General features: G+C 43.1%; 1 protein-coding gene and 1 non-coding gene across 5 annotated transcripts in view; one reads left to right on the plus strand and one right to left on the minus strand.

Annotated features, from left to right (window-relative positions):
* Positions 1 to 4,628: 4,628 nt before the first annotated feature.
* Positions 4,629 to 4,700, minus strand: Trnae-cuc (transfer RNA glutamic acid (anticodon CUC)). The gene has a single exon. It is a non-coding gene; the product is annotated as a tRNA-Glu (tRNA).
* An 8,366-nt stretch (positions 4,701 to 13,066) lies between these two features.
* Positions 13,067 to 27,487, plus strand: part of Ncoa7 (nuclear receptor coactivator 7) — a 127,265-nt gene continuing 112,844 nt past the window's right edge. The window contains exon 1 of one of the 4 annotated variants that reach the window (XM_051164604.1): positions 13,067 to 13,246. The gene's annotated coding sequence lies outside the window, so the exon portion shown is untranslated. The other 3 variants (XM_051164606.1, XM_051164605.1, XM_051164603.1) reach the window with 3 other exon arrangements.

Raw genomic sequence — 27,487 nt, forward strand, 5'->3', positions numbered from 1 at the left:
CCCAGGAAGATAAACATTTGTGCATACACAGGCCTGGCTTCTAAGATGTGGTTCTTTTAGAGACAATGTGACCATAAAGTAAATATTTTCTTTCATATCTTTTATATTTTAATGGGTTTTTGTTTTTCCACTGTGGATGAGATGACTAGTTCCATTTGTTTTCGAAGATGGCATATCTTCTACGTCCTGCCCTCAAGAACAATGGTTTTCAGTCTGATTCAAAATAAACACACTGGGGAAGTCATGGATCTTTAAAGGAAAATCTTAAACTCGCTTAATAGTACCTAGTGGTGCCCTACGCCGATTTCAAGTTGATAACACCCAGGTGAGTGGGGTTGTACTCTACCACCCAGCCCTGGAGGCAGAACTGGTCCCTTGTTCCTTTGCCCTGTTGTCCCTGGTGCAGCTACAGCATCCCAGCTACAGCATCCATCCTCCCAGGCTTTTGTCCTGCAGACAAAATCTTTAAGCTCAAATTGCAAAGCTGTGGGAGATCTTCACTGCTGTCAGCTGCTGCCGCTCGCTCATTTGCCCGCCCAGCCTTCCTGGGTTTCTCCTGCCATCGCCCTTGTCTCTTTCAGTCACAATCTTCTTTTCTCTGCTTTAGCTAACTCATCTTCCTGTTTCAGATCAAATGCATAATTCCGCTGGGATCACTAACCCATGAGGAACCTCCTTGTGGGATCCTCTTCTTTTTCAAAGAACTTGGTCATTGAAAGTTTTGCTCCTATACTGAAGCCAAATTTCTATGGTGAGACGTTTGTACCCACTGTGTCTCTAGGGCCTCTTCCTTGCCTGGTACAGAAAGGCAGCTCAACATACACTTGTGTATATTAGTTAAATGAATGAGACAGATTGAGGAATGAATGAGTGGGAGGATTACACTGGACTAATAGAATTGCATTTGATGTAAAAAAAAAAAAAAAATCCCCAAATGTTAATCGGATACAACAGGAAGTACATATACAAATGAAACAAGCACAATTGATGAGAAGAAAAAGATAGAAAGTAAGAACGAAACAGAAGGGGTGGGAGGAAGGAAAGGAAAGAGAGAGGAAAAGTGAGTATCTTTTCTTTCCCACGGAGGCAAACAAATTCTAGGTTTTAACTCTGCTCCGCCTTTCCTAGGGAGCAGGGCTGCTCGGAAAATGAATTTGAATCACACAAGGCTAGGATGCCGCCTTGTGGTAAAATTTTATACTTACCATTGCCCACCTGCCTTGCAACTTTTTTCCCCAAATGCTACCACTAATAAAGGGAAACAGAAATTCTCTCTGCTAAATGTTGCATGCAATTTTCTCCAAGAGGTAGGTGAAAAAGGATCATTTGTTGGTTTCTTCTTACTTAGATATTAAACTACACGTGTAGGCTCAGGTCATCAGATGAACACGCTCACCTGCAAAGCCTTTCCTGCTCTTCCCAAACTATCTTCCATCTTCCTTTCTCCACTGAGTGAACATGTACAGGAAGGCCTGTTTTATTAATAGTGCTACATCTACTGATGTAACATGATTGATATACCAATAAATGACACTTATTATTTGAAACCTAATCTAAAATGTGATCACCCTCTATTTTACCTATTTTGGGATTAATTTTTTTTTTTTTCCTATGAGTCAGGAGAAGCTTCAATCCACCTGCTTTTCTTACCCTATAGTATTTTATTGTATGACTACACACAATGTACTTCCATTCCCTTCTGGGTTTAGTTATGTTATTTAAGCAAAATAAGAGGTGGTAAGAGGTTCCATTACAACATTTTCATAGATGCATAGTGTTCTTTGATGATGCCCTGTCCTTATAGCCAGCATTCTATCTTTCTCCCCTGACCTGCTGGTCCCCAGTTTCCACATAAAGTCTGCTTCCTATTTTCATGTCATTGTTAAGTAAATAAATACATCAAGAATCTGCATATGAGAGAAAACATAATATATGCTTTTAGGATTTTGGCTTCTTTAATTTAACATGATGATATTTGCTTCTACCCAGTTCCCATTTTCCTGTGAAGGTCCTGATCTCATTCTTCTTTGTTGATTAATAAAACTTTATTATTTATATAAACCAATTTTATTTTTAAATTTTTAAATTTACTGTGTGTGTGTGTGTGTGTGTGTGTGTGTGTGTACACGCAGAAAAGCATAAAATGGAAATGAGTATTTATATAACTGTCAGGTTGAAACAGAGGTCTAGGTTTTTTTTGGTTTTTGTTTTTTGTTTTTTTTTTTTTTTTTTGGTTTTTCAAAACAGGGATTCTTTGTGTAGCCTTGGCTGTCCTGGACTCACTTTGTAGACCAGGCTGACCTCAAACTCACAGAGATCCACCTGCCTCTGCCTCCCAAGTGCTGGGATTAAAGGCATGCACCACCACTGCTGGGCTGGAGGTCTAATTTATGAACTCTGACCACAGGCAATATTCAACAGTACAACACATATAAAATAATAACAAGCTGTATGGACAACATCAGGTTACATATGTCATACAGAAAGGGAAAAGGGCAATTAATCAAGTCCATAGTTTAAATTTGAATTGCTTTCATTTTATGTAAACAAAGTAGGCTATTTTTCTATAGCCTACTTTAAAATAAGATGAAAAATGACTACCTAAGTCATTAAAATATTAAGATGTAAAAATGATAGTTTTGATGATCAAACATTATGCTAAAGACATAAAAACATTTCCATATTTATGTGAAAGGCCTTCCATATTTTTGTGATATCTAGCAACCCTCCCCAACTTGTAACGTGTAACTTGAAGAAGTAACATGCAAAGCCACATGTTTCCTCTGTGCCTCAGGGCAGCACACGAGTAACAACAGCTCCAACGGAGCTCCTGTAGGTCTGTACCCAAGATGGTCCACACTACTCCTGCAGCACCGCACAGCTGAGTGTAGTGCCAGATTGTTGAAGGCCTCCGGACTTAGGTCGGGCAAACCCAGGTTGGAATCCTGGGTCCCAGCCTTGCTCATGTAAGTCATACACAGGATCCTAGGTCTATTTCCCTAGGCCTGAGAAGATGAGTTTGAGTATTGTGGATAAAGCACTTCTATCAGTGTTCACAACCTCAAAGAGCACCATAGACATCAGATATTCTTCTAAATGGCGCAGTTCAATTCTGGCTGCGTTTGCTCCTCTATCAGCTGAAATGTAGACTTTCCATCCATCCATCCATCCTTCCTTCCTTCCTTCCTTCCTTCCTTCCAGCACTCTGTACATAATTACTTTCAAGACAAGTCCTAACAACCAACTTCTTGGTTTAAGTGTTTATTTATTTCATGTTAAATGTGGTCCTAGAGGCTAATGAAAGTGCTTCCTTTTAATTGGCCCCTACAGGTTGCCTTTCAGGTAACCCTATCTATTGTTTTTAAAATTATCTGTAGTACCTGTAGGGCTGGCTAGCAATCAATTAAGACATAGACACTTGATATATTTTAAAACAGCTTTGGTTAACCTGGGGCAGGGCAGATATCAATCCTCTAAACTATTTTTCATAGTAGGGCCTCAGGCATGGGATCCCTGCCTCAATCCCATGCCACCTGCTTCCAATTACTTCTATCAAGTTACCTCCCATCCATGATCCCATGTACTTGCTCATGTTCTTCATCTGAGCTGGATTCTCCATCCACACCACCAGCCATGTGCTTGTCCTCCAGCTATCCCATGGCGGCCTTCCTCTCTTCACTTCAGGTCTCCTTTCTCCAGGTAGTGGTCCTTCTTCTTCCCAGGATCTCTCCCTCTCTAAGCCCCACTTGTCTCCTGCCCTGCCCAGGTGGGATGGCATTTTCTTAAGCAAAAGGTTGGTCACACAGACAGCAAGCAGTAATTAGCATCAAAATACATCAGACCACCCCCCAGCACCTATCGTTTCAGTATGACTCAGCCCAAATTGTCATCCAGTAAGGTAGCACAGCCTTGGCTGCATGACAATTCTGCATTTTAAAAAAGTGGACAGGTACAGAGCAGTGGGGAGGCAGAGGCTGGTGGATTTCTGTGAGTTCGAAGTCAGCTTGGTTTACATAGTGAGCTCTAGGACAGCCAGTGCTACTTACTAATTCTTTGCCTCAAAAATAAATGAATGAATGAATGAATGAATGAATGAATAAATAAATAAGATTGAACTAACTAACTAACTAAACCCTGAGCAGATAATTCATCATTCACAACCATCAAAAAAGTAATTTTGAATTTATAAAGGAGAATAAGATAGGAGCAGCTTCACTTTAAATAAATAATATATGATCTCAATGTATAAGAAACAGAAATTGACTCAAAACATAATGCAAATTAAGCATAAATCTTCCTAAAATGATACCCTTCTTTTATCAGGTAAACTCACTCAAAAGTAAATAAAAGCTTTCCAAAAATTCCTGTTTGTATACACATCCAAATTATTATAGAAGGCTAGAAATTGCAATCTTAAAGACAGCTGAACAAATTCATAAACAAGTATATTTTAAGTACTTTTAATATTTGTTCAGTTGTTGGTAATAACTTTATAGACATAGCAAGTTTTGCAATATAGCTTTGAAAACGTTCACAAAAACGTTACTGTTGTTGACAATAAGAACCAAATTACAGTGGGGAAAAAAAAAAACTGTCTTGCAAAGGAAGTTGCTGTACAAAAAGCAGGTTTCCCTGACCGGGAATCGAACCCGGGCCGCGGCGGTGAGAGCGCCGAATCCTAACCACTAGACCACCAGGGAACTTGCACTATGCGTTTCTGTACTTTTACTTGATTCATATAAAATGTCGGTCGTACTGCCAAGCGCTAGAGGGCAGGCTTGTTGTGAACTGTAGGTATTTGATTGCTGTAAAGTGAGCACCGGAAACTAGGGCCGTTTCTTCAGCTTTCCAGAGGAGCTCACATCCTCTACGGAAGCTGGAAACCTGATCCCTCTCTGCTTGCTGTTCCGGAGACATCCTGAAATTTGCGTTCTACCTGCGTTCTACAGAAATGTCTCTACGCCTAGGCAACTGCCAAACTTTTGTCCAGATCTTTCCTTTTGTTTCTTTGTATTCCTGACTGTCTTAGACACTTGATTCAAATCTAACCTGTCTTTATTTGTATCACTGTATCTTTTTTTCCCCGTCACGTGAATATTAAGTGCCATTAAACAACCAACGAAATCTAAGGATAGATTGTCCATATCAGACAGGGCTTTACCCATGTAAAGTAACGCAGGTGTGTGTGTGTGTGTGTGTGTGTGTGTGTGTGTGTGTGTGTGTGTGTGTGTGTGTGTGACTTTAAGAGCTAGTGACAGGCTGCTGTAAATCATCTTCACGTTGCTCAAAGATTCCTATTTGGACACTCGCTTCAATATGCACTAATAATCACTGCCAGGAAATTGTGGAATTGTCAAGAATTCAAGATCCTTCCAGCCAGCATCCATCCAGAACCCCTCACGAAACGCGAGCCAAGAGGACTGTAAGCCAAGAAGAGCCCCTCTGGGCTGCGAGGTAGAAAGGGGCACGACAGGCGTGAATCCACGAAGAGCTTGCTCCCCAAAGCATCAGGACCACACCATCAGGAGTCACAGTTGAGATCCAGTCAGTCATCCATCGTGTTTAATCAGCCGAGCTGGGCTTGAATATTGCTGCTCAGGGGTAGGGGGTGGGGTGATGGGGGGTTGGGAGGTGGGGGATGGGGGGCTTTAGCAAGTATTTCAGATGATGATTAAATCATTGATATAATCTAAAATTATTTACAAACACAAACAGGAAGATTAAAGGAAATTGCTGAGAGTAATTAATGAAGTACCATCAAAAGAAATTTCTAAACTTTTTCTAAAGACGGGCTGCAAGCTCTGGCTGGCCTGGAATTTACAGAGATCCATTGGCTTCTGCTCCCAAAGCTGGTACTAAAGGCCTGTGCTATTTACTGTATTTTTAATTTAAATCTAGTTTACTATTTTATTTTATTGTTTTGTTTTGTTTTGTTTTGTTTTGTTTTGTTTTCTGAGACAAGGTTTCTCTGTGGAGCCCTGGCTGGTCTGGAACTCACTCCCTAGACCATGCTGGCCTCACAGAGATCCGCCTGCCTGGGCCTCCCAAGTGCTGAGATTAAAGGCATGTACTGCCTTTAATTTTACATAGAAAATACACTCACTCCCACTTTTCTTTGTCAAGAAATGTCAATAGACCAAGATCAGCAGAAGGTTCTTGCCTCCGTGTTGGGGGTAACCTGTCTTAAGCAACTGAGCATCCAGTTTTGAACAAAAACATATCGCATGTGCCAATTTTAGAATTTTAGTTTAAATTCTAATATGTTTAGTCATGATGTAAAAAGGGACCCAGTGGAAACCATGCCCAAGTTCTATCCGCTAAACCGCCCCACATTGCTTTTTCTCAGCTGGGACATACTAGCAATTTCTTCTACGCAGTCTCAGAAGCAACCTGTCCAATGCACAGGCTTGGCTTTTGTCTTCTTGCTACTTGCTGTAATGTGTTTTAGGAAGGGTCTCACTATGTAGACCACGCCAGCCTAGAGCTGTCTATGTAGAGCAAAGTGGCCTTGAACTCACATAGACCCACCTGCCTCCACCTCTTAACTGAAGGCGTCACTAGAATGTCATCACACTAGTTCTTGTAGCTTTTTTTTTTCCCCCTCAGAAGACTTTTGTTTTGAAATAGACAAAACCTACAGAGGCAGGTCCAAGATAATGAAGACACGCAGCCCTGTCACATTTGTTCAGTGGCTTTTATGAGTGTCCCTGGGGCCCTGAAACGCAGCTAATACTCATTCATGTGTCACTCAGGTGTTGAATTCACGCTGGCTTTTTCTAGCGTGAGTGTAAAGAAATAAACTCTCAATGCTCATTAAACACTGATCCTTTAAAAAGTGATAATCTTAATTCTATTGATTAATAAAATATTGAAATTTTGGTTTCTTACTATTTTAATTGAATTGAATATTTTAGGTTCTGTGTGCAGCTTGTATAACGTTATTGTATAGTAATAACCTAAACTCACTAAGTGCTAGCATTTTGCCATGTTTACTCTTTTTTTTTTTCCTGAGCCGCTTGGGGTTATTACAATGACACCGTAAATAATTTATCATTTATTATTTCATAAGACCTAGCAATAAGCGAGAGGTGGTGACACACACCTTTAATCCCAGCAGAGGCAGGTGGATTGATGTGAGTTCAAGGCCAGCCTGGTCGACAAAGCAAATCCAGGACAGTCAAGGCTACACAGAGAAACCCGGTCTTGGGGGGGGGGGGAATGAAAGGGGGGGAAGCTAGCAATAAAATTCTCACACTTAGGAAGTTTGAATTCAATACTTTTATTATAATGTCAATAATCGAAAGTTTCAATTGTCCTAATATATCCTTTATAGTTTTAAAATTCAGGATCCAAACAAGTCTAATTTCTATAATCTGTAAAGCTTCAATTTTCTTTAAACGATATTGTTTTGTTTTTAAATAATCGAGGACAGTTATTTTAGAAAGTCTGTCAACCTAGATATTTCTTCTGGCAGGAAACCTATTATAAACGATACATTTTCTTTAGTACTTTTTATCAGAAAGGGCACAATGCCAGCTTCTCTCATCACTTGTAATATTGTTTATTCCAGCACAATAATGCCTCTTCCATACATGTCCCAAGAGCATGCCACCTGTGCCACTTGTTTTATGTCAAGTTGGCGCAAGCTATAGTCATCTCAGAGGACGGAATCCCAGTTGAGAAAATGCCTCCATTACAGTGGGCTGTAGGCAGGCCTGTGGGGCATCTTCTTAATTAGTGATTGATGTGAGAAGCACACATTGTGGGTCCTCCACTCCTGGGCTGGTGGCCCCGGATCCTATAAGAAAACAGGCCGAGGAACAAGCCAGTAAGCAGCACCCTGCCCCACTCCAGGCACAGACTCTGCATCAGCTCCTGCTTCCAGGTTCCTGGCCTGACTTCCTTCAGTGACAGACTATGATGTGGAAGTGTACGCCAGATAAACCCTTTCCCCCCAGCTTACATTTACTCGTGGTGTTTCTTCACAGCAATAGTACCCCTGTTATGGAGCACACATACATGCGTCTTACTATGTGAGTTAGGAATCTTATATAGCAAAAGGACTTCACAGGTGAGTGAGGTGCTTTTAAGAGCAATAATAGGAGAGTAACTGGTAAATTTGACTATTGGGTGAAGGTGCCTGGCATATTTCTCTATTGTAATTACACATAATTAATAAATATTGGGAAAAGCAACTACAGTTGAGGAATTGATCTTTTGCAACTGCGTGATGCTTTTATGTTTTCTGCTTCTGTTGGTGATGTCATCTGAATCAATTGCTTGTTGTAGCATTTGTAAAATGGCGGCCATTTAGTTTTACTATCCTTTTTAAAGAAGAACTTCACTTCCTTTCATTATTCTTTATTTCATTTGGGCTCATATCTCCTTATTCTGTTTTGTGAGTTTATTCATGGTATTTTACTTTATGACTGGTTCCTATGGCTTCTGACATGTTGCTATACAGAAAGTATGCTTTGCTACTTTCCAGCCAAACACAACTCTGGTATATTTTGTATGTTACAAAGTAACTTAGGGAAGGTTAAAATATCTTCTATTCTTTAAATGTTCTCTTTTATACTTTTACCAAGTAGTAGCACGTTGTAACTTTTTGTTTTTAGCAATTTATTTTAATCAATTCATCATAGAAGTGTCATTCTATCATCATTTGGATAACTGTATAGTATTAGATGTGTATTTTTTCTAATATCTTGCTCTTTCCAAAGTAGAACAACAAATAACCTTGAACCAAGAGCTTAGCTTTTTAAATTAATTTTCTCACATATGAGCTAATTTCTGATCAGATAAATAAACTATTGTACAAGAAGAAAAATCAAGACATTAAGTCAAATGGGTATAATTTATTGGCAATTTAGCAATTTGATTTCAGTCTGACCAAGCTGTGCTTTTTTTTTTTTTTTTCATTTATTCAAGCACTGTGTCAAGGCACCAAAGACACCAACGTGAATATAACAGGACTGCCAATTTTAAGGATTTATGCATATATGTGTGTGTGTACGTATGTGTGTTATGTATGTATGTGAGTCTATGTAGAAGACTTTGGGTTCCCTTAAGATGGAGTTTCAAGCAGCTGTGAAAAGGCAGATCTGGATGCTGAGAACCAAGCTCAGGTCTCTCAGAAGAGCAGGAAGTGTCCTTAACTGATGAACCCTCTCACCAGCCCTTCATTGCCAACACCGTAGCTTAATTCGAGGTGGCAGTTGACGTAACCAAGAAATTATGGGATAGCAAAAGGAATGTATCACATATTTTAAATATTTATTTTATAGAATCAAATCTATATTTCATGTTTACTCAAAATAAAGATTATGGCATCTTAGTAACTCAAAAGACCAGTGGCTCTCAACCTTCAAATGCTGCAACCCATTAATACAGTTCCGCATGTTGTGGTGAGCCCCCCAACCATAAAGTTGTTTTCATTGCTACTAATTTTGCTACCGTTATGAATCATAATATAAATGTCTGCCTTTTCCAATGGTCTTAGGTGACCCTGTGGGACAGGGATCACAACACACAGGTTGAGAAACACTGCTTGTGAAATGAGCTGCTGCCTTCATCCTTGTTAGTTGTGATCTCTTTAACCCCTTTTGATGTAGAAGGTCACCTACAGATGTTAACAGTTGTCATCAGAGTTACTTACTGCCTGTGTCAACTCACCCATGTCTAGAGTGGGAGAGCATGTATTTCTCTCTGAGCAGGACATAGAAGGGTGGCTCTAAATACTATCACCCCAAGAGTGAGCTTTCTCGGTGGTAACCTCAACTTTTCACCCAGTGCACAAATTTCAACTCAAGCACCTTTGCACAAAAATATACATCAGTGTCAATATTTCAGTGAGCCTAACTAATTCCTTACGTGTGTGTGTGTGTGTGTGTGTGTGCGTGTGCGTGTGCGTGTGTGTGTGTGTAGCATGAAGGTAGACTTCAGGTATCTCTCTCTACTGTGATCCACCTTATTTCTTTCTTTCTTTCTTTCTTTCTTTCTCTCTCTCTCTCTCTCTCTCTCTCTCTCTCTCTCTCTCTCTTTTTTTGAGACCCCTGGCTTTTCTGTGAGCTCTGGAGACTTGACTCAGGTTGTGTAGGAAGCACTTTACCAACTGAGCCAATCTTCCCAGACTCCTAAGCTCATCACTTAATCAGGGAACTGTTTAGTAAAAGGTTAAGAGCCATATTTATCAATGTTCTTGAAATTCCAAACGCCAGCCATATTCTTTGTACAGAATTCTCTCTAGGCAGGCAGGTAAGGAGGACACTGTCCCTGCAGCATCACTGGGTGATGCTCTCTACGCACACTCAACCCTTCTAGAAAATTACTCTGGGAACACGGAGATCCAGGTGCCTCCCACTGGCTTAGTTCCCACTTCATAGACACACATGACGGTCAGAGCAAGTTAAATGACTCACTTATTCCCTTGTCCCTGTTTTGGCTCAAAGAGCTCCCTGCCTCTCTGTCTACATAAAAGTCTCAATAGATAAGGGTTATGTGCCACAGAATTGAAAGAAAAAAAAAAAAAAACATGGCTAATGTGCTTAAATGGCTGCAGCATAGCTTTCCCCTGTTGTCAGAGGAAGAAGGCCTAGTCTTCATATTTAACACAGGCTTCACCCTCCAAAACAGCTCATCACTGACCAAGCACTTCCCACCAACTGGGGGCAATGAGAGGTGCTATGGAGACTGTTCTATTTTAATTAATTGCTTTACTAATTAGAGATAGGGTTTCACTATGTATCACAGGCTGGCCTGGAACTGACAATCCTCCTGTCTCTCCCTCTCTAAGGGTTGGGGTTACAGAAATGGGCCATAATGTTCCATTCGGGGATACAGTTTTGGAAAAGAAACGCTTTATTACACTAGGACATACTATTATAGTAATAGCTGGCTTCTAATGAGTATACACACATACTACAGTCTTTATGCCCTTCACGACCACTCTATGCAGTCGGTGGTGCACTCATCCCACCTTTGAAGATAAAAGCATAAGAGAGTTGGTAATTTATCCAAGGCCAGCAAATGTTGGAGCTGTCGTCCAAAGGCAAAGTGTGAATTCTTTTAAGGATTATCATGGTCTTAAGTATTTATCCCAACAGTATTTGACCTAGGTGTGCCCCAATCACCCCAATTCTCTTCTGCATATTTATCTAACCCACTGAACTTTGAGAAGAATTCCAGAAGAATTTCTTGTAATAAGGAAATGTTATGTCCTGTGTTGTCCAAAAGGGAATCACAAGCTTTATTTGGCTCCTTAGAACTTGCAGCATGACTAATAGGCTGAAAATCATATGACCACATGAAGCTGTTGGGCGCCATAATGGATGGGGAAGATGCTAATTCTCATTTCTCTGTGAAGACTAGACTTAGATGAATCAGTCAATCCTCAGTAATGAAAAAGAATGAGTGATGAGCCTTTAACTTAGAAGCACACCCCTAACCACAGGACTACAGCTCCCTATTCTACTCAGCCTTTCACTGTAGTGACAAGCTATAATTAGCACGTGATACGTCATGTGATCCTGAGGGGAGCTAATGAAGACAGTGACTGAGGAACACTTCATTAGCAACACACCACCACTTTAAAACACATGCTCAGTTACACGTTTGCCTAAGAAGAGAGCCATCAAGACTTATTTTATTTCTCAACAGAACTGAGGGTTCATGGACACAAAGGGTGCTGCTGGGGCTAAAGGATGGGCAACGGTCACTGTAGCTCAGTGAACATTTCCTGCTGAAGCTGCACTCCAGCTTTATACAGGTAAGCAAGTAGCAAAGTTCTTGTCCCAAGTGATCTCACGCTGTTTCTCATAAAATCACAATGTACGTTTTCATTCCCGTAATCAAGTCATTTGGAATTGGGGCAAAATAGCAGGACTATAATGTCTATAACTTTAAAAAAAAATGGGGCTTTAGATTCATCATCCATTTTCAGAACACGGTGGAGTCTTGAGCCTTTCTTCCTACCCAGGGCAATACAGCGCAGCGCAGACACTATGCTACCTGGAGCTCTAAGAGGCTACCTCTCTCCGGAGAATATCTTAGCTATCTCATTACTACATGGACTTAACATGATTTTTACTTCTTTTTTTTAAAACTTTTTGAAACAGGGAGTCATGTAGCCTTGGTTCATCGGTTGGTGTTGTGTTCCTTGTCTTCTTATCTCCCAATAGGTATGTGTGTGTGTGTTGTTTGTATGTCTGTTCTCAGATTTATTTTTTTATTAAGCTTAGACTTCAAAATCATAAAAGCATTTATCAAAGAATTTTGAGATCGTCACTGTTTCTCTGGAGGCCTCACACCATATATTACTTTTTCATACAAATATAATCATGCCTTTATATTTTAGGAGCCCATATTTTTTTTTCTAATGACTACATCATTTTCCAAAAGGGTGCCTAAAGAAAAGGGAGAGACGCCTTCCTATTCAAGCCACTAAGCTGTAAACCCGACATCAGAATTTACAGGTGGCCAGTGCTAAACCAGGAGGTGATTCCATATTTGCATGACCACATAGCATCACCTGCAGCTGAAATTTCAACGTCATGACCATTCTGTGCTTTGCTCCATCCTCTAGAGAGACTGGCAGTACCAAGTGGCGGCAGCAACCTGGGAGGCCACTGTGTTCTGTGTGTGTACTGTATGTACTGTGTGTGCTTGGAACACACCAATCTTATCAGTCCAGCTGCAGGGTATAGACACACACACACACACACACACACACACACACACACACACACACACACACACCCACACACCCTTTCCCCGTCCCCCCTCTGTATTTTAAAGTGATCTTCAGGGCTAGATTCTCCAAGTCATCTTGCAGTGCTAGTCACGGGACTGTAAAGGGAATGGCATCCAATACCCAGGCAAAGCTCACCCCTAACAGGCCTTGGGGCTGATGCAAAAAACCTTCGCTTTTGAGCGGCTTCCCATTTGAGCGTCTCAGCCAAGAGCCTGCTGCACCGCCCAATTGCTACATTGCTTGGGCTGTAATGATTGCAATTTGGCAGTTTACAGGATGTTGTACCAGGGACAGGAGAGGGAGGAGATGGTGGGTCCCTTTGCCAAAGGCAATGCCGGAAAAGACCAAAGGATGAATTTATGGTGGCCCGTGCAAGGGCAAGTAAAGGGACTTTAGGCTCCAGCAAGAGCTCTATCTCCAGCTGTGCACAGAAACTTGAACTTCCTTCCAAAATCCAGGGCGTAGCCAGCTAGAGGGGATGAGATAAGGGGCCAGGTAAGCAGACCGTTCCCGGTTCACAGTGGCCTGACAGTCGCCGGGGGCAGCGTCACAAAAGGCCAAGGCCGGGGAGGCCGCGCGCGCAACTCTTCGGGGCGGAGCCGCTGGGTCGGGTGTTGGGAGCGCCCCGTGCCACCTAGGCTGTTCGGTCTGCGGCTTAGAGGTGGCGCAGGGCAGGCAATATGCTGCCGCTGCAGCCCGAACCTCTAAGCCGGGCCGCCGAGCTCTTCGGCCCCCGCCGCAGCGGACGAGCGCAGCGCGCGCCCGGGGTCGGGCGGAGCTAGAGGCGGGCGTCGCGCCACTGCAGCTCCCCGCCTTCCGCCCCGAGCGCGGCGGGTGCCCTGACCGTGGGCGCCGCTGCAGGCACCTGGGCGAGGCTCGAGCATCCCGGCTGCAGCTGCTCGGGGCAGATCGGGGCTCCAGGACCCCGCCGGGGCGCACCCTCGCCGCTTCTGCCGCTTCCCTTTGCTCCTCCTCGGCTCTGGATCCTCCCCGCCCCCCGTCCCTTCCCTCCTCCCACACCGGAGGATGCGCTCCCCCGCGCCAAGCGGCAGAGGCTACCGCTCCCAGAAATGCGTGCGCCCGAGCCACTTCGCCCCAACCCGTGGAGCCCGCGCCCCCGCCCAGTAGGTAGGTGGCTGAGGCGGGGCCCGGCCTTGGAGGCCACCCGCTGCTGATGCTGCAGCCAGGAAGAGCCCGGGGCCGCGGCCAGTAGCCGCCAAACTTGCCTCCCTCCTAGGCTGCCTGAGTTCCGAGGTGTGCTAATGGCGCTGGCACAGCCCCCGGGGGACCTGGACCGCTCCGCTTGGAAGGTTCGAGGTCGAGCTGGGGCGCAGGGGCGCTGGATCCTCCTCGCCAACAATCTGGGGACCCTCGGTTGGGGGTTGGGGGAGCTTGGAAGGACAGCTTGGCTAGGACCTTTTTTGGGGGAGGAGACCGTTGCCTTTTTTACGAGCTCAAGTAGACTATGTCATTGCATTTTTAAAAGCAGGGTCAGCAAATGCTCTCTTCTTACAATTTAGCTTAAATGTAGACGGCCACGGTTGTTTTGGAGGTATTTAGGAGTGGTTGTGGATTGTTGTATATTTCACAGCTGGCGGAGTGAGCTATAAAAGTCAGTGGTGGAAAAACTATGGGTGCTAGTTTAAGGAAAGTCCTTCTGGAAGTCAAATTGCCCAGATGATGCACGAGGCTGGCATGCTCTCATAGGATAAAGCTGATGGGAGCCGATAGGTTTGAGGTCTGCAAGTTTGATACAGGTGTCGGGAGTTGAGAGTCTGAAAGATGCGCCTGTTTAGCCAGCAGAGGCAGCCTTGTCTCTAGCCTAGCCAGCAACTCAGCTGACCTTTGCCTTTCTGAGAAACTGGTTCAGTCTTCCAATGTTCTAGAAGTAAAATTCATATATTAGGGCTTTTAGCAAGATTCTTTACTCTTAGGCTGCCTTTTTGCATATTACACTAAGCAATAAGGTTTAGGATTTTGGACGAAATCATCACTGTAAGCTCCAGTTTTGTAGGCACTGTTTCGGATTAGAGATTTTGGGGAACTGAATCAATGTAAACACCAAGAGAACAGAATCATGATCCTCATTTCCTCCTCCTTCCCCCTCCTCCTCATCTTCTCATCCTCCCCCTCCTCTTCCCCCTCCTCCTCCCCCTCTCATTCAGTAATTCCTCTGCGCCGGATGTCTTATGGCTTTTGTCGGCTATCTGTTGAATGAATGAAATTTTATTTCAAGCTATATATGTATGTATATATAATAATATAGCTTGAGATAAATTTTTTTTGTTTTTTGTTTTGTTTTTCGAGACAGGGTCTCTCAGTGTTAGCCTTGGCTGTCCTGGACTCACTTTGTAGACCAGGCTGGCCTTGAACTCACATTGATCCTCCTGCCTCTGCCTCCCAAGTGCTGGGATTAAAGGCGTGTGCCACCACGCCCCGCCCTTGAAATAAAATTTATGCATACATATATAGCCCAACCATTTAAAATTATGTTTTGTTTCTAGTGCAAGTAGCTTATTTTTGAAAATCGCTTCTTTCTGTAAACAGGCGAACTTGGTTATTTTTCATTGACATTTCTGGCCTCAACAGCAAGGAAGGCAGTTCTCCGTTTAGGTTTACTTCATGCCCATTTTCCAGTCTTAAACGGATCGATCCCGTCTCAACTATACATTTAAAAACAACTCAGAAAGCAGACTTAATGTTTAAAGAAAAATTTTAAGTTAAGAAGGAGCAGTCATCTGGTTAATAAGTAAGCGGAAACTTGTGGTTTTATCTTTGATGCTAGGGACCAGATCCAAGATTAGGTCCAAGGCTTCCGGTATTTTGGGCTGGACCTGTTTGAGCAACATCCTCAGCCATAGAAAGACCATTTCAGCTATCCTCCTCTATAAAATGAGGTATTTGGATGATCCAGTGCCTCTTCTGCTTCATAATGTTGTTTTAGGAGAAAGAGAGCAAGAGAAAGACAGACAGAACAAGAGACAGACAGAGAGAGGGAGGGAGGGAGACCCAAGGACAACTCCATCAGTTTTTGTTTGCTTTTACACTGTGAAAGTTCACATTTTAATATTGCTTTGTCTTCCAGTCACAAATTCATCGCTAACTTCTTTTCATTCTGTCCTTAGCTCCTTAGCACAATTTCTTTCTCTTTCTTTCTTTTTTCTTTTTCTTCCCCTTTTCTCCTCAAGAAAGGGTTTCTCCGGGTAGCCTTGGCTGCCCTGGACTCACTTTGTAGACCAGGCTGGCCTCGAACTCATAGAGATCTGCGTGCCTCTGCCTTCCAAATGCTGCTCATTTCTTTTCTTCTAATTTCCTTCTAATTTTCATGCATCTTCTTCCCTGTGCAGAATGTTGCCCAGAATTCTTATCTTCACACGGTCTGGTAAAGTATAGCATAATAATGTTTTTTCTTTAGCCTAGTTGGATTGTTTCAGATGGGTGAAGAAAAACTTTTAATTAAAAGGTAGGAAGACTGGGGAAATTGTGGGGCGAGAACATGTGAATAAACCAAATTGCTATAATTTATGAAAACAAAGTAGGTTCCCATGTCCAATAAAGGTAAGGGCATCTGTAGAGTCTTACAGTCATGGGTGCTGAGTTACTCCTTTGCACTGTTCGTCCTTGCTCACATTTTAAAAGAGCCTGTGGTGATGAAACACCTTTTACTCCCTTTAAGAAGTTATTTATTTATATATCTGCGGGCATCTTGTCTGCAGATGAGCTTGCACATCATGTGTATGCAGTGCCTGCAAAGGGCAGAAGAATGGTTCAGAACTCCCGGGGCTGGAGTTATAAACTGTGGGGAGCTACTGTGTAGGTGTTTGGAATTGAACCCAAGTTCTCTGTCGGTTCTCTTAACTTATCTCCCCAACTCCCCCAAAATCTTACTTTTTAACTTCTGGACAGTTATTTGTTTACTTAACAAGTAGAACTTGGGCTATGCCCCTGTGCTCTGAAATTAGTCAACCAAATCAGAGCTTTCTCCTCGATGTAGAGGAAGGGGGCTTTTGTGTGTGTGTGTGTGTGTGTGTGTGTGTGTGTGTGTGTGTGTGCGCGCGCGCGCGCACGTGCGCGCGCATGTGATGTCTCATGACCCGGGTCTTGCCTCAGGAGCCAGCTGCAGCCATGCCTCCAGGTGCACCACAGCAATTTAGTTTACAGCCTAGATTTCTGCATCTAATCTTTCTCTTCCTCCTGTTGTCATTTTAGAAACCTGTCTAATTTTTGTTAAATGTGTGTTTTTTAAAGTCTCACTTCCTATTATTCTTTTAAAATTAAACAGAGTCTCCTCAATTCACAAATATATTTGGATCAAGATTATTAGTATTATGGGAAAAATATGCAAAATTAAAATTTTATAATCTTCCATTTCAAATACAAGGAATGTATGGTTGAAGGAAAAAAAAACTTGATTTGTCCTCCTTACTAGGTACATGAAATGAATTTATTTCTGCACACACAAGAGACTATAGATTGTCTATAAATTTGATATGACTAATTGATAAAAAAGTTTCTAGGGGTTTAACTAAACAGAGGCCTTGCCACCTACCTGTCTTCCTCTTTAGACCAGGAGTCCAGTTAGAGCTTTGCAAACTGTGTTTTGATTTTCTTGTTGAGCTTGCTTGATAGCCCCTCCACTGGGCACACTGTGAAGAACTCACTTAGCGGATGGTGGACAGTCACTGTTAGATCACTTAGTAGAGGGGGCGAAGGGTAGGATCCCGATTACAGCTCCTGTCTAAAGTCTACGTAGGAAACTCCATTGGGCTCTGGATGCCAAAGCAAAGCCTTCTATCACCTGAGTATATATGACTTTATTTCCATTATGCAAAAAGGGAATCAGATAGGTGTTCCCCTTTCTGTCATGGTGACTAGGAATTCGAGGCTGATTTACAACTCAAATTCTAATAAGCATGTGAAAAAAACATGGCTAGTATTATAGTGTTCTAACTTCCCCCTTTGCCTGTTAGCTTCTATTTTGCCTTGTTTCTCTTGATTCTGATTCCTATCTAATTATATTTCTCATATTTTATTGAATTATGTTATTCTGGATGACTCATTCTTAATGGAACAAGTAAAAATGCAGAATATGAAGCCAAATAATTGAAAGAATTGCATAGTTGACCTCTGAACACATGGTGTTTCTGATAAACACATTTTAAATGGGTTGCATTAAATAAGTTTTGAACAAGAATTAAAATTTCCATATATTGGAGCTTGTGTGTATAGATGTACTGGCTGGTTTTGTGTGTCAACTTGACGCAAGCTAGAGTCATCAGAAAGGAAGGAGCCTCAGTTGAGGAAATGCCTCCATGAGATTCAGCTGTAAGGCATCTTCTCAATTAGTGATCAGTGAGGAGGGCCCATCCCACTGTGGGTGGTGCCAACCTTGGGCTGGTAGCCCTGGGTTCTATAAGAAAGCAGGCTGAGCAAGCCATGGAGCACAAGTCAGTAAGCAGCACCCCTCCATGGCCTCTGCATCAGCTCCTGCCTCCAGCATCCTACCCTGTTTGAGTTCCTGTCCTGACTTCCTTCAATAATGAACAGCAACATGAAAGTGTAAGCCAAATAAACCATTTCCTCCCGTTCTTGATTTTTGGCCATAGTGTTAGGCTGCAGCAACAGAAACCCTAACTAATAGACAAATGGGAAACAGTTATCACGCAGTTTTATGAAACTTAAATTCTACTTTTGTAAAGTTAAATTATGCTTATTTTTGAACCGTTGAGCAAGTACACATCCATGGCTATTTGGAGTTGGCGAAACCCTTATGACTTACTTCACGTATATCTGGAGTATCTGTCTGGATTCTATGCTGTTTTTCAAAGGCCATTTTTAGCTAAAGGGTGGATCCGATTAGCTCAACAATTACTGTGCTGGCCAGTCTGACCTCTGTGTCTACAGACCCTATGACCTTAACCTTGTTCTAATGTATCACTATACTCATTCTTCTCTGGTGTTACAGTATTTTGTATTGTTCGGCCTACAAGGCAAATAACTGACACAGGGAGACTGAAACATTACTTTAAAGCTGCCAGCACTTCGCCAGGCAGAGTCTGAACCGATTCTAATCTACTCGTAAACTAAACAAACTACTCTAAACCTTATAACATATATATATTCCAAGCACTTGCCACTATGACTCCTGGGCCGGGCCTTGTCAAGTCCCCACCATCCTCCTCCAACAGCCAAAAAACCCTCTCTCTTTCCAACCATCCAACTTTCTCCTCCCCCTCCAGGAAGTCCCGCCTCCCTTTTCCTGTTCTTCAGCGCTTTGTTGACGGTTGATACATTCACTCAGCATTCTTCCACATCAGGGGCTCTTTCATTACCACAATATGTAAATGGCCACGTTGACTGGCCAGATGCTTTTCATACCTTGTATCTTGCTCTCCTTGGTTATGAGGATTTCATCTTCTGTCTCCTGCTCCATGGCACTATTTGACCCACAGCCTTTCTTAGTCAGGGCCCCCTTCCTCTGCTGACTAGAGCCTTTTAAAACGTCTCATGAAAATTCAGTGTCATCATCTACCACGCACCCTATTTGATTTGGCTATTGGCTTCACATTAAGAATTTTATTTTAGTGATATAAAACTGGTTGTTACTTTATGTCCATGTACGCTTCTCCTTGTTGTTCCATTTCCTTGCAATGCTCCTGTCTCTTAGCTGGTTGTGGTGGTGCATGCCTTTAATGCCAGCACTTAGGAGGTAGAGGCAGATGGATGGCTTCCTGTGAATTGGAGGACAGCCTGGTCTATATAGTGAGTTCCAGAACAACCAGAGCTACCCAGTGAAATCGTGCCAAAACAAAACCAGCAAACAAAACAAACAAAACACCAGTTTCCATTTTTCTTAGCAAGGCACTCTCCAGAAGTTTTTCCTTAGCTGTGATTCTGTAACTTGAAGCAGCTGTAATGGCCCACACAGGGCTCCTGTCCTGAGAACTAGCAGTCTGGCCATTTCTCATAAGTAGTAAATTGTCCTTCTGTTCAGAGTGAACTGATTTTAATTAACGGGTAAGGCCTGGTTAGCGACACAAAATGAAGAGGTATTGGCCATCCATGCCTTGGTCTTCCCACCCACTCAATCTCCATCTAATACATATCCTCGTCATTTTTAGTACTCCTGGCTGGATTTAATAACTCTTCATCAAATATTGTGGCAATGCTCTTGAAAGATAACTTTTGTATTCACTGTGGTCCTTGTCTGGGAGAGTGCCTTTAGAAGCTAGGCTTTTCTTTGTGATTGGGACTTAGCCCCTCCAATGAGGGTTTCGTGAAATTTAGGGCTCTGACAAGAAGAAGGGCGCCATTTAGAAGTTGAAAGTATTCAACACTGACGTGGCCTATCCAGAAACAGCCCATCCTAAAAACTAACTTATTATGTGAGGCACTTTAAATTCTAACCCTGAGGGTATGCCAGGCTCTCAGTTTATTACAGAGTGCCTAGTATGGGGTGATGGCATTCGTGACCTATTAACAGTCTTTGACTGTGTTTAGCCTTGTTTGTGTGAAATTTCAGGCTGGTAGATTATTATCTCACGCAAATTCCTATGCCTTGTACAGGAAGAATGCAGGAGAGTTCTGCAGGCTGTGCTTTCTCCAGATATCTGTCTCCCTCTGCAATTCTGACCTCACCTTGCAAAGATCACATTTAAAGATTTGTTTTTTCCAAACATGTTGATAGAAGTAACTGAGAGTAAGTACTCCAAGCACCAGAGACAAATATTCTAGAGCCTAAATGCATGTTGCCTCTACTGCATGGTGGGAACCACAGCTCAGGCTATGCACTGTTGGGAGGGCCTGCTCAGTTCCATGTGCTTAGATATTTACAGCTGAGCTATGGTGGTTTCCCCAAAGATTAAGTCTCACTGCAACAGATAACCAGCAGTATTCTTTGATGTTTTAGGTCATGTTCCAAAGTAATTTCAATTTAATATGCCTTGACATATAAACACACACACACACACACACACACACACGGAAGAGAAATGGAAAATTCATAAAGTAGGAATTTAAAATAGCTAAGATGTGGACAGTCATCGACTTCATTGCACTGAAGAGATAGAGTCTATTAGCAATGCTGACAAAGGAGAAACTGTTTCGTATCACACAGTTAGAGCACGGGTATGTTGCTACCCTGTTAGAGGGAAGGCAGTTTTGTCCTATAATTCCTCAGGCCCGGTGATTGTCTTCAGGGAATACACTAAGGTGAGAATGAGGCAGGTGGCATGGTAAGAGCAAGATATAGGATCATCCTACTGTTATTGCCCATGTGAACTGAGGCAGGTTAATTTCTCAATTGTCATCTGTCAAATGAAGATAATAATAGTATCTAACTTCCTACATCACTCAGAACATTAGACAATTTATATAAAGTGCTTGGAAACCTGCCTGGTGCAAAGTAAGCAATTCTGTTAGCTGTTGTCGCATTATTAAAAAAATTTGAGAAAAATCCAACAGCGAAACCACTTTAAGAATGACAGTGCATATATATGTCGTCATTGACATAATGGTTTTAAATAATATTTAACCACGTGGGGGATGATCATAATGATTGAATTAAGAGTGTGATTGTGATGGCTGGGCATGGTGGTGCACACTTCTGATCCTAGCACTTGGGAAGCAGAGGTAGGTGGATTGCTGTGAGTTTGAGGCCAGCAAGTCCAGGACAGCCAAGGCTATACAGAGAGACGCTGTTTTGATAAAAAAAAAAAAAAAAAAAAAAAAAAAGAAAGAAACACCCAACCAAACAAAAAGAGAATCAGATTGTGTGAGCCAAGTTTCTCTGGGAGGCATGAGTGATGGGAGAAGTGTCAAGAGAAGGAATCCTAACTTGATTTTACAGTATGTCTGCATAGAAGAAAGGACAAAATCATGAAAAAATATTAAAGCTTTTTTCAGTTTTATGAGAGCGTGAGTAATTTATTTTTTTCTGCATTTTACTTGTTCATGTTTTGCAATGATAATTATCAAATACTGCAAGTCTCATACCATAGAATTTCTGTATTCTTGCCTTGCTTTTACAGATTGTATATTCAGTTCGACATATTTTACTTTCCTTTCTTTCCGAGGTTACTGTAAAGCCACTTCCTCAGAATCTTCCCCCACATACCATCTGCTGGCATTTCTTGCATTTTCCTTGCTTCGTTTGTGTATAGACATATCCCAAGTTAGTGGTGTGTGTGGTGAGGTGTAGTGCAAGCATGCATGCGTCTGCCTGTCTGCCTGTCTGCCTGTCTGCCTGCCTGCCTGTCTGCCTGTCTGCCTGTCTGCCTGTCTGCCTGTCTGCCTGTCTGCCTGTCTGCCTGCCTGCCTGTCTGCCTGTCTGCCTGCCTGCCTGTCTGCCTGTCTGCCTGTCTGCCTGTCTGCCTGTCTGCCTGTCTGCCTTTCTGCCTGTCTGCCTGTCTGCCTTTCTGCCTGTCTGCCTGCCTGCCTGTCTGCCTGTCTGCCTGCCTGCCTGTCTGCCTGTCTGCCTGCCTGCCTGTCTGCCTGTCTGCCTGTCTGCCTGTCTGCCTGTCTGCCTGTCTGCCTTTCTGCCTGTCTGTGATGCTGTTCTGCAGATAGAACCCAAAGCCTCAAGTATTCCACTCATGAGCTCAATCCCTGACCTTTCCTGAAAAATAAAACAAGCGAAAGACTTCTGTGATTGTAGTAGTGGTGACTTCTTTTGAACTTAGCCCAGAGAACACTACCTAGATGATGTAAGGTGATGCGTGGGGTTCACAGATGCAGTCTTGTTGCCCACTCGTACCCACCACACAGGAGAGGACTCCTGCCTTCGAGCATTCTGTTCCTTTTCCTAGCAGAAACTTTTCTTCTGCACTTTTCCAGTGGTCTGCAGCTGGCTGGTATTTCACAAACCCCGTCTAAGCCATCCATTCTAAGGGAACTACATGCCAGCCAGCTTTATTGCCCAGTTGTCTGCACAGTATGCTCGCAGGGGCTGCATCCTGCGTTGCTCTATGGCTTTCAGGTTTCTTAGCACAGCATTACCCACGTATGCGTGGAACGCAAGGACACGGGCTGGATACTGTGTGACTGACATTCTTAGGGATGGTGTTTCGGGGGTTCATCATCCCTTTGTATCTGCTCCTCATTTTCTTAGTTTCAGGATTAGATCATCACATTGTTAGGTTCTTAGTCTTAGGTTATTACCTTGAAAAATCTAACTCCAGATTTCCCTTCCGTAGAGCTAAAGGCGGAACTGTTTGGTTGCAGAGAATGCCACTGTTGGCAGTGCGCTTACGGTAGGGATCAGAAAGGTACTAATGAATCCATGTTGTCATCTATAGAACATCGCCTGTTCAGTGTAGATAGTTTCATGAACCTGTCATAGTATGTATTTAAGGCTTTTAAATTCTTTATAAGTTTATAGTTTATAAGTTTATAGATCTTATATTTTCTAGAAAAGACAAAAACCTCAGGAAATATTTTATATAATTACTCTTAAAGTCTAGGCCAGTGGTTCTGTCACGGGACTCACACACCCTATCCGCTGTGAGAAGAGAAATGTAGAAATGTCTGTATCATTTTTATGACTTCTATTTTATATATCGTATAAGGTGTATGCTAGTATCCACACTTGGGCTGTTGTTTGTTGAAAATAGGATTTTAAGCTCAGCTGCTTCCATGGATGTGGGATATGATTTTTTTAAAGTAGAGATCTGAATAGTGACGGGAGTTACTGTCCTATTACCTCAGCTCGGTTTCTGTTATTTAACAATAAGTCAGAATCGATTTGGGCTGGAGAGATGGCTCAGCGGTTAAGAGTGCTTGCTGCTCTTGCAGAGGACCTGGGCTGGGTCCCTCACAGCCATGTCAGGCTGCTCACAACCACTTGTAACTCCAGTTCCGGGTGATCCAGCACTCTCCTGAGGCCTCCTCAGGTGCCCGCCTCTTGTGGTCATACCTGCCCCCACTCACATATAGGTAAATTTTTAAAATTGTGCCCAGTCTCAGAGATTGTGATGCAATTCCTGTGTGTCTTAGTTTTCCACTGCTGTGAAGAGACACCGTGACTAAGACAACTTAAAAAAGAAAGAGTTTATTGGGGCTTATTGTTCCAGAGGGTTAGAGTTCATTGTCATCATGGTGGGGAGCATGGCCGCAGGCAGGGTGTGGTGAGAGAGCAGTAGCTGAGCTCTTACACCCCAATCCACAGGCTGAGGCAGAGAGAGCTAACTGGGAATTGCATTTGTTTTCTGAAACCTTAAAGCCCTCCTCTAGTGACACATGTCCTCCCGTGAGGAGGCCCCACCCCCCAGTCCTTCCCAAACATATCCTTCCATCAAGTGGGGGCCAAGCATTCAAACGTATGAACTTTTGGGGGGCCATTATCATTCATACCACCCCAGTTTGAAAACCTGTCTCGTACTGCACAGCATCGACACATTCCATGTCTTTTCAGGCTCCGCGGACTGATTGAAAAGAGTGTAGGAGAGTGAAGTAGAAAATGACACAGGTCATGCATGAGTGCACTGAGAAATCCAGCAGGACAATTTTTGTCCATTGTAGTTTGCGAAAGTATGATGTGTGTAGCATAATTCTCAGTCCTATATTCTAAGACTACATTAAACTCTTTTATATCAGTATTTTCTGGGTAATCAGGTCAGTTCTTATGCAGTTATATCTGAGTTACTGGTGTTGGATAGATGAATGCCTACAGTTATTTAACATAGTATGTTATTCAACATGACGGTCTCATATTTCCTTTAAATGATAAGAGACAGTAAAGTTTTTGCAACAGCACGCCTTTGAAACACTGGTAACATAGACAAGTAGTTTAAAATAAGTACATTTTCATGTTACGTTTGTCATGACCATGTATCATACATAGACAGGGTGGTTTGAAACAACAGAAACGGGGCCTAGAGAGATGACTCAGTGGTTAAGAACACTTGTCGCTCTTACAGAGGACCCAGGTTCAAGTCTCACCATTCATATGGAGGCACAAAACTGTAACTCCAATTCTAGGAGATCCGACACCCTCTTTTGGCCTCTGAGGACACAGGGCACATATGTGGTGCACATGCACACGTGCAGGCAAAACACTCAGTACATAAAATATCTAAAACTCATAGAAATGTATTTTCTGATATTTCTGAAGGCAGGCGTTCCCCCCAGTCTACTTATCAGCAGGGATACATTCCCCTCAATACCCAACAGCCTTAAAGGAATTGCTCCTCGCCTCTTCTTCTTCTGGTCACTTGCTGGAGGCCCTTGCCATTCCTTGGTTTATAGCCACACCACTCTAAGCTCTGCCTCTGCCTTTACCTAGCATTCCCTCTATGTGTGTTACTAATGTATGGTCACTTATAAGGAAAGCATTGTGTCTGTGACCTAATCTTAACTAACTGCACCTTTGTGACCCACTTTCCAAATAAAGGCCCAGTACGAGGGACTGAAGATTGGGAATTCTGTCTGTGGTTTTGGGGATGATCCTCTTCAACCCATAACATCAAGGAATATAAAGTCTTGGGATGGATATCCGAAGACTGCACAAGTTGTCAGCTGATGTCCTTGCAGTGAATTTTCTTTTTTCTTTTTTTGTTTTTTGAGACAGGGTTTCTCTGTGTAGCCTTAGCTGTCCTTGACTCACTTTGTAGACCAGACTGGCCTTGAACTCACAGTGATCCACCTGCCTCTGCTTCCCAAGTGCTGGGTTTACAGGCGTGAGCCACCACGCCCGGAATTTTCTAGATCTATGCAAATTGGGCGTTGCTGAAAGAATGGCCTTGGCTGCTTTTGTCATTTGTATCATTTGGCTACTTCTCTTTGTGGACTCTTTTATCCCAGGACTGGCTAGAAATCCATATAAACACAGCTATATTTGTTGTGATTTTGGGTCTTATGAAACTCCATATGTGGGTCAGGATGTTCCTGAAGGCACATTGGGCTTTGGGTTCTGAAAACCCTTTGCAACAGCCTCCAAAACCTCAGTGGCTTTGGACTCACAAGTATTTATGTCACGCTGACCAGCCTGCAGGTTGACTGCGGTTTGGCTGCTCTCTGCTGAGCTTGGCAGGGCTGAGGGCCAGGTCTCTTCCACATGTCCTTTATCTTTGCCCTCAAGCTGAAGAAAGGGCAGCGGCCACCCAAAAGCTGGTTCATCAGGTCGAAAGCAGCGACCTGCCAGACTTAGTGCTCTGTGTCAGAATAAGTAACATCATTGTTAGTGCTCACAGATGGAGCTTAAGCCGAGATGGCCTCAAAGCCCACCGCCACAGTGACACAGCCCCTTCAATAAGGCCACACCTCCTCCTAGTAATGCATTCCCAGTGGACCAAACATTCAAACACAGTCCATGGGGGGAACAAACCTATTCAAACCACCACAGTTGGCCTGAATTGGGAAGACACACCCATGGTGTGGGCAGGACCATTGTAAGGGTTGGGGCCCTGGATTGAGTGAAACGGGGGGAGCACCTCCATCCTGTGCGCTTTGCTCCATCACTGTGGACACAATGTGGCCATCTGCCTCCTGCCACTGTGACTTCCAGGAAGTGGACTGTATAACCTAGAACTGTGAGCCAGGCCCCTTCTCCCTTAAGTGTCTTGTGTCAGAATATCTTATCAACAGCAACAGAAAAGAATACCCCCATACTAGTGTAAACAGTAAGCACTGCATAACATGTTACGGGGGTGTCAGGGGACAGGAAGAAGTACATAACAGAGCAATCCAGTCTGCCACAGAGAACTTTACACAGGATTCTGCAGAGCCCTTCGTATGGAGCAACTTTGTATGGAGTAATCCTTTAAAAGGAAAGGCATTCACCAAAGGCTTGTTTCTTGACCCAGATTCTTAGAAATTAATAGTTAAATTTGCATCTCCTTCCCCCCCTCCCCTGAAAAAAATGTCAGAGTACTTCACAGTGGAGGTTCAATTTCACACTGTGATTATGTCTTCTACAGATACCTGCTTGTTGGGAGGTTCTGCGCTTACTTGCTTGTGCATATAAGGAATAATAAAATAAGTCAAAACTGAACACATTGTAATATGGCAAAATAATTGAACAAGAAAAAGAACCGAAGGAAAAAGCGCCAGAAATGCCAACTGATGCAAAGACACATGCATTTGCATACTCAGGGATCCTATAAAAAAAAATCCAAAACCAACCAACCAAAACCGACTATGATTTAATGTTATGAAACAAATAACAGAGACACTGTTGAGTGCATTCCATTCGTTAGCCACCTACTGCGGGGCAGGGGACCTACCCTTAAGAGTAGTTTGTTTTCCCATGAGGCTCCCTTGGAGAACAAACACTTTTTCATGTGAAAGTGGTTATCAACTGGACACAGCTTCTGGGTTAGGGATGGGGCAAGTGTCCACTTCTCCTTTTGGCTCTAGGACCCCATATGGTGCAGATCCATGGAGGTCCTTTGCATACTGCTGCAGTCTCTGTGAGTCTGTATGTGGTCCAGCCCTGCTGTATTTAGAAGAGCCTGATTCCTTTTGCTGTCCTCTATCACTTCTGGCTCTTTCTCTGCTTCTGCCTCCTCTTGCATAGGGTTCCCTGAGCCCTAAGGGGAAGGGTTTGATGAGGACATCCCCTTTAAGGCTGAGTGTCCCAAGGTCTCTCACTCTGCTTCTTGTCTGGCCATGGGTCTCTGTGTTTGTTCCCATCCGCTGCTACAGGAAGCTTCTCTGATGATGGTTGATCATGGCACAGATCTGTGAGTACAGCAGAATGTCCTTAGGGGTTATTTATATGCTGCTTTAGCAGAACAATAG

The sequence above is a fragment of the Acomys russatus genome, chromosome 21 (genome assembly GCF_903995435.1).
Source record: "Acomys russatus chromosome 21, mAcoRus1.1, whole genome shotgun sequence".
In the NCBI taxonomy this organism is placed as follows: Eukaryota; Metazoa; Chordata; class Mammalia; order Rodentia; family Muridae; genus Acomys; species Acomys russatus.